The sequence below is a fragment of the Balaenoptera physalus genome (assembly GCF_965194825.1).
Source record: "Balaenoptera physalus genome assembly, chromosome: 3".
In the NCBI taxonomy this organism is placed as follows: Eukaryota; Metazoa; Chordata; class Mammalia; order Artiodactyla; family Balaenopteridae; genus Balaenoptera; species Balaenoptera physalus.
In genome coordinates, this window is record NC_138890.1 from 38,901,233 (window position 1) to 38,919,718 (window position 18,486).

Genomic DNA, 18,486 nt, shown 5'->3' on the forward strand with positions numbered 1-18,486 from the left:
CACCTTCATTCCGTTCTCATTCGTTGCTCTTTCCAAGTTACCTCCCACTTGAAGTTGAGAGTATGCATTTCTCGACAATACGTTCAGCATCTATTGTTTGTAGTTTTCTTGCTGATAGTTATTCTGACAAGTGTGAGCTTATAACTCTTTGTGGTTGAATTCGCATGTGCCTCATAATCCGTTGAAATTGAGCTTTAAGGCATAGCCTTTCTACTTTTCAAGCTGTGATTACCCCTTAGTTCGTCAAAGTGTTCTCTTAAAGTATGTGTCACATTTTGAAATGTTTTGGCCATTACCTGCCTCAAGACATTTTCAGGGCAGTTTTCATTTACAGTCCTGCAGTACTTGTTCCTATGAAATGACCATTAGCACAGGCTTTAAAGGCGCTTTTGCAGGTAACTGCCAGAGGGCGGCAGCCTTTCTATGTTCCCCACCCTGGTAACTAGGGAAAAGACCTTGCGGCCTGTGGTGTTTCTCGGTTATAATTTAGAGTGGAGTGTGCCCGGACAAACCCATAGAAGCTGATGTCTCCTTACTTTTGTTGGATTGTTAAATTTAATTTTTATTTTTTATTGGAGTAATTTTCCACTGTGTACATGGACCACTTGTACTTTGTGCATTCCTCGGTTGATGGACATTTTCATTGCTTCCAAGTGTTGGCTCTGGTAAATATTGTTGGAGTGCAGGATTGCCAGCCTGTGACTTTTGGATTGTCATTTTTTCAGGTGATAGGCCTAGGAGTGGGTGCGATTGATTGACTGGTAGCACCGTGTTTCCCTTTTCAAAGCACCTTCTTTGTGTTGTCATTAGTGGCTCTTACCACGTCCCCCTTAGAATGGAGGGTACGCATTTCTCCCCAATCGCTTCAGCATTTATTGTTTGCAGCATTTATGCTAATGGCCCTGCTAGCTGCTGTGAGCTGACAGGTTTTTGTAATTTGGGTTTGCATGTCTTTGAAAATGCGTAAAACTCATCATTTTTCTCCGTCGTTTTCTTTTCTGTTAAAAAAAAGGAAACAGTTGGGAGTACAATATGACTCTTGCAATTGTCTTCTTGGAATGTTGCCCTCTTTTGAAATTTTTGGTCGATTTTCCACCGCAGAATTTTTTTAGAGAGCAGGTGTCATTTACCGATCTGCAAGTTTGGTGAATATTTAGAGACCTTTAGCAATGGGTTTAAAGCTGCTGTTGTGGGAAGTGGCCTCAAGGAGGCAGCATTTCTCCATTCCCAAATCTGGGTACTAGGGCAGCAGAGCCTTTCTGGATGTCGTGTTCCTAGGTTGTAAGTTACATTGGAATGTGCATGGAGAAACCCCCATAAGTTTATGTCTCATTATTTCTTCTTAGTTTAAAAAATTTTTTTTATTTGGGGTAAAGCTTAGAATATTGTTTGTCCTAGGTGTACAAAATCTGGTTCATTTGTACATTATATATGTCTATTCACGTACAGATCCTCTTCCCATGGGAAATGTTACAGAGACTTCCGCAGACCTCCCTTGCTATATGGTCGGTCTTTTTGAGATATGTATATAATATGTGTTTGTATACATATAGTAACACTAATCTTAATTTATCCATTCCCCCCACCTTTCCTTTTAGATGAGCATAGTTTGTTTTCTAAGTCTGTGAGTATCTTTCTCTGTGGAAATATGTTCATTTGTGTCAGTTATTAGATAACGCCTATAAGTGATATCATAGAATATAGGTCTTTTGGTTTCTGACTTAGCTCATGTTTCGTGATTATCTCCAGACTCATTTGTGGTGCCTCAAAGAGCAATGGTTCATTGTTTTCCATGGCTAATATTCCATTGTGTACATGGACCACTTCTTCTTTATCCATTCACCTGTTGTTGGACATTTTGATTGCTTCACTGTCTTGGCTATTGTGAGTAAGGCTGCACTCCAGCTTTTGCAGCCTGTGTCTTCTCGATTCTTGTCTTCTCATGTAAGATGTCCAATGGTGCGCCTGCTGGATTGAATGGTACCTCCATTTTTACTTATAAACAAAGCTCCTTTCTGTTCTCATTATTGGCTGTTGCCCTTTTATGTCTCACCAGCAGGTTGAGGGTACACAGTTCTCTAAAACCCCTTCAGCATTTACTGTTTGTAGACTTTTTGCTAATGGTTAGTCGACTGGTGTAAGTTGAAACTTTTTGTAGATTAGATTGCATGGGTCTAACACTTCCTGAGGTTGAGCTTTTATCCATTTTCCTTTTTTTTTTAAACGAGAGTGAGTAAAACTTACCTCTTCATACTCACTTCTTGAAACATTTGCCTGTTTTGAATTTTTTTGTCCATTCCCTACTTCACTATTTTTTAGGGCAGGTGTGCTTTACAGCCCTGAGTCCTTGTGAAAGTTAAGTGACCATTAGCTGTGAGTTTAAAGCTGCTCTTGCAGGAAATCGGCCACAAGGTGGCAGCATTTCTCCTTTACCAATTTTGGTTCCTAGGGAAACAGAGCCTTAATGGAAATGGTGTTCTAGGTTGTAAATTAGAATGGAATGTGCCAGGAAAAAGCCCTCTAAGTTTATGTCTCATTACTTCTTGTTCATATTTGTAATTTACTTTTTATTTTTTATCACAGCAAATTTGATTTCAATGGTTTGTTTGTTCTAGATGTGCAAGATGTGGTTCTTTCACACACATATATGTATCTATTCTTCCTCGCATCCTTTTCTCATGTAGGTTATGACACAATGTTGAGTAGTCTTCTCTTGGTCTTCCGTATGTCTTTGGTGATTATATATTTCCCTTGGTTTGTATATCTCTGTTAACCCCAATTTGGTAATGTATCCAATCCTGATACCTTTCTATTTGGTGAACCATAAGTTTTTTTAATGAATCTATGATTGCCTTTCTCTGTGGCAATTTCTTCATTGGTATCAATTTTTAGGTAACTCCTAAAAGTGATATGATAGGATATGTGTCTTTTGCTTTCTCACTTACTACAGGTGGCGTAATTACGTCTAGACTCACCTATGTTGCTGAAAATGGCGTTGTTTCCATTTTTTCACTAGCGAATATTCCATCTGTACATGGAGGAGTTCTTCTTAGTCCACCCATCTGTTGGTGGACATTTTACTTACTTCCATATATTGGCTATTGTAATAGTGTGCAAAGCAGATTTGCCTGCCTGTGTCTTTCTAATTCTCTCTTCTCAGACTATAGGTCGAAGAGTGGGCCTGCTGGATCATATGGTAGCTCAATGTTTACCTTTTTAAGGCACCTCCATTCTGTTCTCATTCGTGGCTCTTTCCAAGTTACCTCCCACTGAAAGTTAAGGGTATGCATTTCTCCACGACACCTTCAGCATTTATTGTTTGTAGTTTTCTTGCTGATGGTTATTCTGACAAGTGTGAGCTTATAACTCTTTGTGGTTGAATTCGCATGTGCCTCATAATCCGTTGAAATTGAGCTTTAAGGCATATCCTTTCTATTTTTCAAGCTGTGATTACCCCTTAGTTCTTCAAAGTGTTCTCTTAAAGTATGTGTCACATTTGGAAATGTTTTGGCCATTACCTCCCTCAAGACATTTTGAGGGCAGGTTTCATTTACAGTCCTGCAGTACTTGTTCCTATGAAATGACCATTAGCACAGGCTTTAAAGGTGCTTTTGCAGGTAACTGCCAGAGGGCGGCAGCCTTTCTATGTTCCCCACCCTGGTAACTAGGGAAAAGCCCTTGCGGCCTGTGGTGTTTCTCGGTTATAAATTAGAGTGGAGTGTGCCTGGACAAACCCACAGAAGCTGATGTCTCCTTACTTTTGTTGGATTGTTAAATTTAATTTTTATTTTTTATTGGAGTAATTTTCCACTGTGTACATGGACCACTTCTACTTTGTGCATTCCTCGGTTGATGGACATTTTCATTGCTTCCAAGTGTTGGCTCTGGTAAATATTGTTGGAGTGCAGGATTGCCAGCCTGTGACTTTTGGATTGTCATTTTTTCAGGTGATAGGCCTAGCAGTGGGTGCGATTGATTGACTGGTAGCACCGTGTTTCCCTTTTCAAAGCACCTTCTTTGTGTTGTCTTTAGTGGCTCTTACCACGTCCCCCTTAGAATCGAGGGTACGCATTTCTCCACAATCGCTTCAGCATTTATTGTTTGCAGCATTTATGCTAATGGCCCTTCTGGCTGCTGTGAGCTGATGATAGGTTTTTGTAATTTGGGTTTGCATGTCTTTGAAAATGCGTAAAACTCATCATTTTTCTCCGCCGTTTTCTTTTCTCTTAAAAAAAAGGAAACAATTGGAAGTACAATATAACTCTTGCAATTGTCCTCTTGGAAGTTTGCCCTCTTTTGAATTTTTTGGTCGATTTTCCACCGCAGAATTTTTTTAGAGAGCAGGTGTCATTTACCGATCTGCAAGTTTTGTGAATATTTAGTGACCTTTAGCAATGGGTTTAAAGCTGCTGTTGTGGGAAGTGGCCTCAAGGAGGCAGCATTTCTCCATTCCCAAATCTGGGTACTAGGACAGCAGAGCCTTTCTGGAAGTCGTTTTCCTAGGTTGTGAATTACATTGGAATGTGTATGGAGAAACCCCCATAAGTTTATGTCTCATTATTTCTTGTTGGTTTTTAAAATTTGTTTAATTGGAATAAAGCTTAGAATATTGTTTGTCCTAGGTGTACACAATCTGGTTCATTTGTACATTATATATTTCTATTCAAGTACAGATCCTCTTCCCATGTAAAGTGTTACAGAGGGCTCCACAGACCTCCCTTGCTATATGGTCGGTCTTTTTGAGATATGTATATAATATGTGTTTGTATACATATAGTAACACTAATCTTAATTTATCCATTCCCCCCACCTTTCCTTTTAGATGAGCATAGTTTGTTTTCTAAGTCTGTGAGTGTCTTTCTCTGTGGGAATATGTTCATTTGTGTCAGTTATTAGATAACGCCTATAAGTGATATCATAGAATATAGGTCTTTTGCTTTCCGACTTACCTCATGCTTCTTGATTATCTCCAGACTCATTTGTGGTGCCTCAAAGAGCAATGGTTCATGGTTTTCCATGGCTAATAGTCCATTGTGTACATGGACCACTTCTTCTTTATCCATTCACCTGTTGTTGGACATTTTGATTGCTTCACTGTCTTGGCTATTGTGAATAACGCTGCACTGTAGCTTTTGCAGCCTGTGTCTTCTCGATTCTTGTCTTCTTAGGTGAGAGGTCCAATGGTGCGCCTGCTGGATTGAATGGTACCTCCATTTTTACTTATAAACACAGCTCCTTTCTGTTCTCATTATTGGCTGTTACCACTTTACGTCTCACCAGCAGGTAGAGGGTACACAGTTCTCGAAATCCCCTTTAGCATTTATTTTTTGTAGATATTTTCCTGATGGTTAGTTGACTGGTGTGAGTTGAAACTTTTTGTAGATTAGATTGCATGGGTCTAACACTTCCTGAGGTTGAGCTTTATCCATTTTCCTTGTTTTAAAAAAGAGAGTGAGTAAAACTTACCTCTTCATACTCTCTTCTTGAAACATTTGCGTGTTTTGAATGTTTTTGTCCATTCCCTACTTCAGCACAATTTTTTAGGGAAGCTGTGTTTACAGCTCTGAGTCCTTGTGAATGTTAAGTGACCATTAGCTGTGAGTTTAAGGCTGCTCTTGCAGGAAACGGCCACAAGGTGGCAGCATTTCTCCTTTACCAACTTTGGGTACTAGGGAAACAGAGCCTTAATAGAAGTGGTGTTCTAGGTTGTAAATTAGAATGGAATGTGCCAGGAAAAACCCTTTAAGTTTATGTCTCATTACTTCTTGTTCATATTTGTAATTTATTATTTTTTATCACAGCAAATTTGATTACAATGGTTTGTTTGTCCTAGGTGTGTAAGATGTGGTTCTTTCACACATATACATGTATCTATTCTTCCTCACATACTTTTCCCATGTAGGTTATGACACAATATTCAGTAGTCTTCTCCTGGTCTTCCATGGTCTTTGGTTATATATATTTCACATGATGTGTATATCTCTGTTAACCCCAATATGGTAATGTATCCAATCCTCATACCTTTCTATTTGGTGAACCATAAGTTTTTTTAATGAATCTGTGATTGCCTTTCTCTGTGGCAATTTCTTCATTGGTATCAATTTTTAGGTAACTCCTAAAAGTGATATGACAGGATATGTGTCTTTTGCTTTCTCACTTACTACAGGTGGCGTGATTACGTCTGGACTCACCTATGTTGCTGCAGATGGCATTGTTTCCCTTTTTTCACTAGGGAATATTCCATCTGTACATGGAGGAGTTCTTCTTTGTCCACCCATCTGTTGGTGGACTTTTTGGTTACTTCCATATCTTGGCTCTTGCAATACTGTGCAATGCAGATTTGCCTGCCTGTGTCTTTCCAATTCTCTCTTCTTAGATTATAGGTCGAGGAGTGGGCCTGCTGGATCATATGTTAGCTCAGTGTTTACCATTTTAAGGCACCTTCATTCCGTTCTCATTCGTTGCTCTTTCCAAGTTACCTCCCACTTGAAGTTGAGAGTATGCATTTCTCGACAATACGTTCAGCATCTATTGTTTGTAGTTTTCTTGCTGATAGTTATTCTGACAAGTGTGAGCTTATAACTCTTTGTGGTTGAATTCGCATGTGCCTCATAATCCGTTGAAATTGAGCTTTAAGGCATAGCCTTTCTACTTTTCAAGCTGTGATTACCCCTTAGTTCGTCAAAGTGTTCTCTTAAAGTATGTGTCACATTTTGAAATGTTTTGGCCATTACCTGCCTCAAGACATTTTCAGGGCAGTTTTCATTTACAGTCCTGCAGTACTTGTTCCTATGAAATGACCATTAGCACAGGCTTTAAAGGCGCTTTTGCAGGTAACTGCCAGAGGGCGGCAGCCTTTCTATGTTCCCCACCCTGGTAACTAGGGAAAAGACCTTGCGGCCTGTGGTGTTTCTCGGTTATAATTTAGAGTGGAGTGTGCCCGGACAAACCCATAGAAGCTGATGTCTCCTTACTTTTGTTGGATTGTTAAATTTAATTTTTATTTTTTATTGGAGTAATTTTCCACTGTGTACATGGACCACTTCTACTTTGTGCATTCCTCGGTTGATGGACATTTTCATTGCTTCCAAGTGTTGGCTCTGGTAAATATTGTTGGAGTGCAGGATTGCCAGCCTGTGACTTTTGGATTGTCATTTTTTCAGGTGATAGGCCTAGGAGTGGGTGCGATTGATTGACTGGTAGCACCGTGTTTCCCTTTTCAAAGCACCTTCTTTGTGTTGTCATTAGTGGCTCTTACCACGTCCCCCTTAGAATGGAGGGTACGCATTTCTCCCCAATCGCTTCAGCATTTATTGTTTGCAGCATTTATGCTAATGGCCCTGCTAGCTGCTGTGAGCTGACAGGTTTTTGTAATTTGGGTTTGCATGTCTTTGAAAATGCGTAAAACTCATCATTTTTCTCCGTCGTTTTCTTTTCTGTTAAAAAAAAGGAAACAGTTGGGAGTACAATATGACTCTTGCAATTGTCTTCTTGGAATGTTGCCCTCTTTTGAATTTTTTGGTCGATTTTCCACCGCAGAATTTTTTTAGAGAGCAGGTGTCATTTACCGATCTGCAAGTTTGGTGAATATTTAGAGACCTTTAGCAATGGGTTTAAAGCTGCTGTTGTGGGAAGTGGCCTCAAGGAGGCAGCATTTCTCCATTCCCAAATCTGGGTACTAGGGCAGCAGAGCCTTTCTGGATGTCGTGTTCCTAGGTTGTAAGTTACATTGGAATGTGCATGGAGAAACCCCCATAAGTTTATGTCTCATTATTTCTTCTTAGTTTAAAAAATTTTTTTTATTTGGGGTAAAGCTTAGAATATTGTTTGTCCTAGGTGTACAAAATCTGGTTCATTTGTACATTATATATGTCTATTCACGTACAGATCCTCTTCCCATGGGAAATGTTACAGAGACTTCCGCAGACCTCCCTTGCTATATGGTCGGTCTTTTTGAGATATGTATATAATATGTGTTTGTATACATATAGTAACACTAATCTTAATTTATCCATTCCCCCCACCTTTCCTTTTAGATGAGCATAGTTTGTTTTCTAAGTCTGTGAGTATCTTTCTCTGTGGAAATATGTTCATTTGTGTCAGTTATTAGATAACGCCTATAAGTGATATCATAGAATATAGGTCTTTTGCTTTCTGACTTAGCTCATGTTTCGTGATTATCTCCAGACTCATTTGTGGTGCCTCAAAGAGCAATGGTTCATTGTTTTCCATGGCTAATATTCCATTGTGTACATGGACCACTTCTTCTTTATCCATTCACCTGTTGTTGGACATTTTGATTGCTTCACTGTCTTGGCTATTGTGAGTAAGGCTGCACTCCAGCTTTTGCAGCCTGTGTCTTCTCGATTCTTGTCTTCTCATGTAAGATGTCCAATGGTGCGCCTGCTGGATTGAATGGTACCTCCATTTTTACTTATAAACAAAGCTCCTTTCTGTTCTCATTATTGGCTGTTGCCCTTTTATGTCTCACCAGCAGGTTGAGGGTACACAGTTCTCTAAAACCCCTTCAGCATTTACTGTTTGTAGACTTTTTGCTAATGGTTAGTCGACTGGTGTAAGTTGAAACTTTTTGTAGATTAGATTGCATGGGTCTAACACTTCCTGAGGTTGAGCTTTTATCCATTTTCCTTTTTTTTTTAAACGAGAGTGAGTAAAACTTACCTCTTCATACTCACTTCTTGAAACATTTGCCTGTTTTGAATTTTTTTGTCCATTCCCTACTTCACTATTTTTTAGGGCAGGTGTGCTTTACAGCCCTGAGTCCTTGTGAAAGTTAAGTGACCATTAGCTGTGAGTTTAAAGCTGCTCTTGCAGGAAATCGGCCACAAGGTGGCAGCATTTCTCCTTTACCAATTTTGGTTCCTAGGGAAACAGAGCCTTAATGGAAATGGTGTTCTAGGTTGTAAATTAGAATGGAATGTGCCAGGAAAAAGCCCTCTAAGTTTATGTCTCATTACTTCTTGTTCATATTTGTAATTTACTTTTTATTTTTTATCACAGCAAATTTGATTTCAATGGTTTGTTTGTTCTAGATGTGCAAGATGTGGTTCTTTCACACACATATATGTATCTATTCTTCCTCGCATCCTTTTCTCATGTAGGTTATGACACAATGTTGAGTAGTCTTCTCTTGGTCTTCCGTATGTCTTTGGTGATTATATATTTCCCTTGGTTTGTATATCTCTGTTAACCCCAATTTGGTAATGTATCCAATCCTGATACCTTTCTATTTGGTGAACCATAAGTTTTTTTAATGAATCTATGATTGCCTTTCTCTGTGGCAATTTCTTCATTGGTATCAATTTTTAGGTAACTCCTAAAAGTGATATGATAGGATATGTGTCTTTTGCTTTCTCACTTACTACAGGTGGCGTAATTACGTCTAGACTCACCTATGTTGCTGAAAATGGCGTTGTTTCCATTTTTTCACTAGCGAATATTCCATCTGTACATGGAGGAGTTCTTCTTAGTCCACCTATCTGTTGGTGGACATTTTACTTACTTCCATATATTGGCTATTGTAATAGTGTGCAAAGCAGATTTGCCTGCCTGTGTCTTTCTAATTCTCTCTTCTCAGACTATAGGTCGAAGAGTGGGCCTGCTGGATCATATGGTAGCTCAATGTTTACCTTTTTAAGGCACCTCCATTCTGTTCTCATTCGTGGCTCTTTCCAAGTTACCTCCCACTGAAAGTTAAGGGTATGCATTTCTCCACGACACCGTCAGCATTTATTGTTTGTAGTTTTCTTGCTGATGGTTATTCTGACAAGTGTGAGCTTATAACTCTTTGTGGTTGAATTCGCATGTGCCTCATAATCCGTTGAAATTGAGCTTTAAGGCATATCCTTTCTATTTTTCAAGCTGTGATTACCCCTTAGTTCTTCAAAGTGTTCTCTTAAAGTATGTGTCACATTTGGAAATGTTTTGGCCATTACCTCCCTCAAGACATTTTGAGGGCAGGTTTCATTTACAGTCCTGCAGTACTTGTTCCTATGAAATGACCATTAGCACAGGCTTTAAAGGTGCTTTTGCAGGTAACTGCCAGAGGGCGGCAGCCTTTCTATGTTCCCCACCCTGGTACCTAGGGAAAAGCCCTTGCGGCCTGTGGTGTTTCTCGGTTATAAATTAGAGTGGAGTGTGCCTGGACAAACCCACAGAAGCTGATGTCTCCTTACTTTTGTTGGATTGTTAAATTTAATTTTTATTTTTTATTGGAGTAATTTTCCACTGTGTACATGGACCACTTCTACTTTGTGCATTCCTCGGTTGATGGACATTTTCATTGCTTCCAAGTGTTGGCTCTGGTAAATATTGTTGGAGTGCAGGATTGCCAGCCTGTGACTTTTGGATTGTCATTTTTTCAGGTGATAGGCCTAGCAGTGGGTGCGATTGATTGACTGGTAGCACCGTGTTTCCCTTTTCAAAGCACCTTCTTTGTGTTGTCTTTAGTGGCTCTTACCACGTCCCCCTTAGAATCGAGGGTACGCATTTCTCCACAATCGCTTCAGCATTTATTGTTTGCAGCATTTATGCTAATGGCCCTTCTGGCTGCTGTGAGCTGATGATAGGTTTTTGTAATTTGGGTTTGCATGTCTTTGAAAATGCGTAAAACTCATCATTTTTCTCCGCCGTTTTCTTTTCTCTTAAAAAAAAGGAAACAATTGGAAGTACAATATAACTCTTGCAATTGTCCTCTTGGAAGTTTGCCCTCTTTTGAATTTTTTGGTCGATTTTCCACCGCAGAATTTTTTTAGAGAGCAGGTGTCATTTACCGATCTGCAAGTTTTGTGAATATTTAGTGACCTTTAGCAATGGGTTTAAAGCTGCTGTTGTGGGAAGTGGCCTCAAGGAGGCAGCATTTCTCCATTCCCAAATCTGGGTACTAGGACAGCAGAGCCTTTCTGGAAGTCGTTTTCCTAGGTTGTGAATTACATTGGAATGTGTATGGAGAAACCCCCATAAGTTTATGTCTCATTATTTCTTGTTGGTTTTTAAAATTTGTTTAATTGGAATAAAGCTTAGAATATTGTTTGTCCTAGGTGTACACAATCTGGTTCATTTGTACATTATATATTTCTATTCAAGTACAGATCCTCTTCCCATGTAAAGTGTTACAGAGGGCTCCACAGACCTCCCTTGCTATATGGTCGGTCTTTTTGAGATATGTATATAATATGTGTTTGTATACATATAGTAACACTAATCTTAATTTATCCATTCCCCCCACCTTTCCTTTTAGATGAGCATAGTTTGTTTTCTAAGTCTGTGAGTGTCTTTCTCTGTGGGAATATGTTCATTTGTGTCAGTTATTAGATAACGCCTATAAGTGATATCATAGAATATAGGTCTTTTGCTTTCCGACTTACCTCATGCTTCTTGATTATCTCCAGACTCATTTGTGGTGCCTCAAAGAGCAATGGTTCATGGTTTTCCATGGCTAATAGTCCATTGTGTACATGGACCACTTCTTCTTTATCCATTCACCTGTTGTTGGACATTTTGATTGCTTCACTGTCTTGGCTATTGTGAATAACGCTGCACTGTAGCTTTTGCAGCCTGTGTCTTCTCGATTCTTGTCTTCTTAGGTGAGAGGTCCAATGGTGCGCCTGCTGGATTGAATGGTACCTCCATTTTTACTTATAAACACAGCTCCTTTCTGTTCTCATTATTGGCTGTTACCACTTTACGTCTCACCAGCAGGTAGAGGGTACACAGTTCTCGAAATCCCCTTTAGCATTTATTTTTTGTAGATATTTTCCTGATGGTTAGTTGACTGGTGTGAGTTGAAACTTTTTGTAGATTAGATTGCATGGGTCTAACACTTCCTGAGGTTGAGCTTTATCCATTTTCCTTGTTTTAAAAAAGAGAGTGAGTAAAAGTTACCTCTTCATACTCTCTTCTTGAAACATTTGCGTGTTTTGAATGTTTTTGTCCATTCCCTACTTCAGCACAATTTTTTAGGGAAGCTGTGTTTACAGCTCTGAGTCCTTGTGAATGTTAAGTGACCATTAGCTGTGAGTTTAAGGCTGCTCTTGCAGGAAACGGCCACAAGGTGGCAGCATTTCTCCTTTACCAACTTTGGGTACTAGGGAAACAGAGCCTTAATAGAAGTGGTGTTCTAGGTTGTAAATTAGAATGGAATGTGCCAGGAAAAACCCTTTAAGTTTATGTCTCATTACTTCTTGTTCATATTTGTAATTTATTATTTTTTATCACAGCAAATTTGATTACAATGGTTTGTTTGTCCTAGGTGTGTAAGATGTGGTTCTTTCACACATATACATGTATCTATTCTTCCTCACATACTTTTCCCATGTAGGTTATGACACAATATTCAGTAGTCTTCTCCTGGTCTTCCATGGTCTTTGGTTATATATATTTCACATGATGTGTATATCTCTGTTAACCCCAATATGGTAATGTATCCAATCCTCATACCTTTCTATTTGGTGAACCATAAGTTTTTTTAATGAATCTGTGATTGCCTTTCTCTGTGGCAATTTCTTCATTGGTATCAATTTTTAGGTAACTCCTAAAAGTGATATGACAGGATATGTGTCTTTTGCTTTCTCACTTACTACAGGTGGCGTGATTACGTCTGGACTCACCTATGTTGCTGCAGATGGCATTGTTTCCCTTTTTTCACTAGGGAATATTCCATCTGTACATGGAGGAGTTCTTCTTTGTCCACCCATCTGTTGGTGGACTTTTTGGTTACTTCCATATCTTGGCTCTTGCAATACTGTGCAATGCAGATTTGCCTGCCTGTGTCTTTCCAATTCTCTCTTCTTAGATTATAGGTCGAGGAGTGGGCCTGCTGGATCATATGTTAGCTCAGTGTTTACCATTTTAAGGCACCTTCATTCCGTTCTCATTCGTTGCTCTTTCCAAGTTACCTCCCACTTGAAGTTGAGAGTATGCATTTCTCGACAATACGTTCAGCATCTATTGTTTGTAGTTTTCTTGCTGATAGTTATTCTGACAAGTGTGAGCTTATAACTCTTTGTGGTTGAATTCGCATGTGCCTCATAATCCGTTGAAATTGAGCTTTAAGGCATAGCCTTTCTACTTTTCAAGCTGTGATTACCCCTTAGTTCGTCAAAGTGTTCTCTTAAAGTATGTGTCACATTTTGAAATGTTTTGGCCATTACCTGCCTCAAGACATTTTCAGGGCAGTTTTCATTTACAGTCCTGCAGTACTTGTTCCTATGAAATGACCATTAGCACAGGCTTTAAAGGCGCTTTTGCAGGTAACTGCCAGAGGGCGGCAGCCTTTCTATGTTCCCCACCCTGGTAACTAGGGAAAAGACCTTGCGGCCTGTGGTGTTTCTCGGTTATAATTTAGAGTGGAGTGTGCCCGGACAAACCCATAGAAGCTGATGTCTCCTTACTTTTGTTGGATTGTTAAATTTAATTTTTATTTTTTATTGGAGTAATTTTCCACTGTGTACATGGACCACTTCTACTTTGTGCATTCCTCGGTTGATGGACATTTTCATTGCTTCCAAGTGTTGGCTCTGGTAAATATTGTTGGAGTGCAGGATTGCCAGCCTGTGACTTTTGGATTGTCATTTTTTCAGGTGATAGGCCTAGGAGTGGGTGCGATTGATTGACTGGTAGCACCGTGTTTCCCTTTTCAAAGCACCTTCTTTGTGTTGTCATTAGTGGCTCTTACCACGTCCCCCTTAGAATGGAGGGTACGCATTTCTCCCCAATCGCTTCAGCATTTATTGTTTGCAGCATTTATGCTAATGGCCCTGCTAGCTGCTGTGAGCTGACAGGTTTTTGTAATTTGGGTTTGCATGTCTTTGAAAATGCGTAAAACTCATCATTTTTCTCCGTCGTTTTCTTTTCTGTTAAAAAAAAGGAAACAGTTGGGAGTACAATATGACTCTTGCAATTGTCTTCTTGGAATGTTGCCCTCTTTTGAAATTTTTGGTCGATTTTCCACCGCAGAATTTTTTTAGAGAGCAGGTGTCATTTACCGATCTGCAAGTTTGGTGAATATTTAGAGACCTTTAGCAATGGGTTTAAAGCTGCTGTTGTGGGAAGTGGCCTCAAGGAGGCAGCATTTCTCCATTCCCAAATCTGGGTACTAGGGCAGCAGAGCCTTTCTGGATGTCGTGTTCCTAGGTTGTAAGTTACATTGGAATGTGCATGGAGAAACCCCCATAAGTTTATGTCTCATTATTTCTTCTTAGTTTAAAAAATTTTTTTTATTTGGGGTAAAGCTTAGAATATTGTTTGTCCTAGGTGTACAAAATCTGGTTCATTTGTACATTATATATGTCTATTCACGTACAGATCCTCTTCCCATGGGAAATGTTACAGAGACTTCCGCAGACCTCCCTTGCTATATGGTCGGTCTTTTTGAGATATGTATATAATATGTGTTTGTATACATATAGTAACACTAATCTTAATTTATCCATTCCCCCCACCTTTCCTTTTAGATGAGCATAGTTTGTTTTCTAAGTCTGTGAGTATCTTTCTCTGTGGAAATATGTTCATTTGTGTCAGTTATTAGATAACGCCTATAAGTGATATCATAGAATATAGGTCTTTTGCTTTCTGACTTAGCTCATGTTTCGTGATTATCTCCAGACTCATTTGTGGTGCCTCAAAGAGCAATGGTTCATTGTTTTCCATGGCTAATATTCCATTGTGTACATGGACCACTTCTTCTTTATCCATTCACCTGTTGTTGGACATTTTGATTGCTTCACTGTCTTGGCTATTGTGAGTAAGGCTGCACTCCAGCTTTTGCAGCCTGTGTCTTCTCGATTCTTGTCTTCTCATGTAAGATGTCCAATGGTGCGCCTGCTGGATTGAATGGTACCTCCATTTTTACTTATAAACAAAGCTCCTTTCTGTTCTCATTATTGGCTGTTGCCCTTTTATGTCTCACCAGCAGGTTGAGGGTACACAGTTCTCTAAAACCCCTTCAGCATTTACTGTTTGTAGACTTTTTGCTAATGGTTAGTCGACTGGTGTAAGTTGAAACTTTTTGTAGATTAGATTGCATGGGTCTAACACTTCCTGAGGTTGAGCTTTTATCCATTTTCCTTTTTTTTTTAAACGAGAGTGAGTAAAACTTACCTCTTCATACTCACTTCTTGAAACATTTGCCTGTTTTGAATTTTTTTGTCCATTCCCTACTTCACTATTTTTTAGGGCAGGTGTGCTTTACAGCCCTGAGTCCTTGTGAAAGTTAAGTGACCATTAGCTGTGAGTTTAAAGCTGCTCTTGCAGGAAATCGGCCACAAGGTGGCAGCATTTCTCCTTTACCAATTTTGGTTCCTAGGGAAACAGAGCCTTAATGGAAATGGTGTTCTAGGTTGTAAATTAGAATGGAATGTGCCAGGAAAAAGCCCTCTAAGTTTATGTCTCATTACTTCTTGTTCATATTTGTAATTTACTTTTTATTTTTTATCACAGCAAATTTGATTTCAATGGTTTGTTTGTTCTAGATGTGCAAGATGTGGTTCTTTCACACACATATATGTATCTATTCTTCCTCGCATCCTTTTCTCATGTAGGTTATGACACAATGTTGAGTAGTCTTCTCTTGGTCTTCCGTATGTCTTTGGTGATTATATATTTCCCTTGGTTTGTATATCTCTGTTAACCCCAATTTGGTAATGTATCCAATCCTGATACCTTTCTATTTGGTGAACCATAAGTTTTTTTAATGAATCTATGATTGCCTTTCTCTGTGGCAATTTCTTCATTGGTATCAATTTTTAGGTAACTCCTAAAAGTGATATGATAGGATATGTGTCTTTTGCTTTCTCACTTACTACAGGTGGCGTAATTACGTCTAGACTCACCTATGTTGCTGAAAATGGCGTTGTTTCCATTTTTTCACTAGCGAATATTCCATCTGTACATGGAGGAGTTCTTCTTAGTCCACCCATCTGTTGGTGGACATTTTACTTACTTCCATATATTGGCTATTGTAATAGTGTGCAAAGCAGATTTGCCTGCCTGTGTCTTTCTAATTCTCTCTTCTCAGACTATAGGTCGAAGAGTGGGCCTGCTGGATCATATGGTAGCTCAATGTTTACCTTTTTAAGGCACCTCCATTCTGTTCTCATTCGTGGCTCTTTCCAAGTTACCTCCCACTGAAAGTTAAGGGTATGCATTTCTCCACGACACCTTCAGCATTTATTGTTTGTAGTTTTCTTGCTGATGGTTATTCTGACAAGTGTGAGCTTATAACTCTTTGTGGTTGAATTCGCATGTGCCTCATAATCCGTTGAAATTGAGCTTTAAGGCATATCCTTTCTATTTTTCAAGCTGTGATTACCCCTTAGTTCTTCAAAGTGTTCTCTTAAAGTATGTGTCACATTTGGAAATGTTTTGGCCATTACCTCCCTCAAGACATTTTGAGGGCAGGTTTCATTTACAGTCCTGCAGTACTTGTTCCTATGAAATGACCATTAGCACAGGCTTTAAAGGTGCTTTTGCAGGTAACTGCCAGAGGGCGGCAGCCTTTCTATGTTCCCCACCCTGGTAACTAGGGAAAAGACCTTGCGGCCTGTGGTGTTTCTCGGTTATAAATTAGAGTGGAGTGTGCCTGGACAAACCCACAGAAGCTGATGTCTCCTTACTTTTGTTGGATTGTTAAATTTAATTTTTATTTTTTATTGGAGTAATTTTCCACTGTGTACATGGACCACTTCTACTTTGTGCATTCCTCGGTTGATGGACATTTTCATTGCTTCCAAGTGTTGGCTCTGGTAAATATTGTTGGAGTGCAGGATTGCCAGCCTGTGACTTTTGGATTGTCATTTTTTCAGGTGATAGGCCTAGCAGTGGGTGCGATTGATTGACTGGTAGCACCGTGTTTCCCTTTTCAAAGCACCTTCTTTGTGTTGTCTTTAGTGGCTCTTACCACGTCCCCCTTAGAATCGAGGGTACGCATTTCTCCACAATCGCTTCAGCATTTATTGTTTGCAGCATTTATGCTAATGGCCCTTCTGGCTGCTGTGAGCTGATGATAGGTTTTTGTAATTTGGGTTTGCATGTCTTTGAAAATGCGTAAAACTCATCATTTTTCTCCGCCGTTTTCTTTTCTCTTAAAAAAAAGGAAACAATTGGAAGTACAATATAACTCTTGCAATTGTCCTCTTGGAAGTTTGCCCTCTTTTGAATTTTTTGGTCGATTTTCCACCGCAGAATTTTTTTAGAGAGCAGGTGTCATTTACCGATCTGCAAGTTTTGTGAATATTTAGTGACCTTTAGCAATGGGTTTAAAGCTGCTGTTGTGGGAAGTGGCCTCAAGGAGGCAGTATTTCTCCATTCCCAAATCTGGGTACTAGGACAGCAGAGCCTTTCTGGAAGTCGTTTTCCTAGGTTGTGAATTACATTGGAATGTGTATGGAGAAACCCCCATAAGTTTATGTCTCATTATTTCTTGTTGGTTTTTAAAATTTGTTTAATTGGAATAAAGCTTAGAATATTGTTTGTCCTAGGTGTACACAATCTGGTTCATTTGTACATTATATATTTCTATTCAAGTACAGATCCTCTTCCCATGTAAAGTGTTACAGAGGGCTCCACAGACCTCCCTTGCTATATGGTCGGTCTTTTTGAGATATGTATATAATATGTGTTTGTATACATATAGTAACACTAATCTTAATTTATCCATTCCCCCCACCTTTCCTTTTAGATGAGCATAGTTTGTTTTCTAAGTCTGTGAGTGTCTTTCTCTGTGGGAATATGTTCATTTGTGTCAGTTATTAGATAACGCCTATAAGTGATATCATAGAATATAGGTCTTTTGCTTTCCGACTTACCTCATGCTTCTTGATTATCTCCAGACTCATTTGTGGTGCCTCAAAGAGCAATGGTTCATGGTTTTCCATGGCTAATAGTCCATTGTGTACATGGACCACTTCTTCTTTATCCATTCACCTGTTGTTGGACATTTTGATTGCTTCACTGTCTTGGCTATTGTGAATAACGCTGCACTGTAGCTTTTGCAGCCTGTGTCTTCTCGATTCTTGTCTTCTTAGGTGAGAGGTCCAATGGTGCGCCTGCTGGATTGAATGGTACCTCCATTTTTACTTATAAACACAGCTCCTTTCTGTTCTCATTATTGGCTGTTACCACTTTACGTCTCACCAGCAGGTAGAGGGTACACAGTTCTCGAAATCCCCTTTAGCATTTATTTTTTGTAGATATTTTCCTGATGGTTAGTTGACTGGTGTGAGTTGAAACTTTTTGTAGATTAGATTGCATGGGTCTAACACTTCCTGAGGTTGAGTTTTATCCATTTTCCTTGTTTTAAAAAAGAGAGTGAGTAAAACTTACCTCTTCATACTCTCTTCTTGAAACATTTGCGTGTTTTGAATGTTTTTGTCCATTCCCTACTTCAGCACAATTTTTTAGGGAAGCTGTGTTTACAGCTCTGAGTCCTTGTGAATGTTAAGTGACCATTAGCTGTGAGTTTAAGGC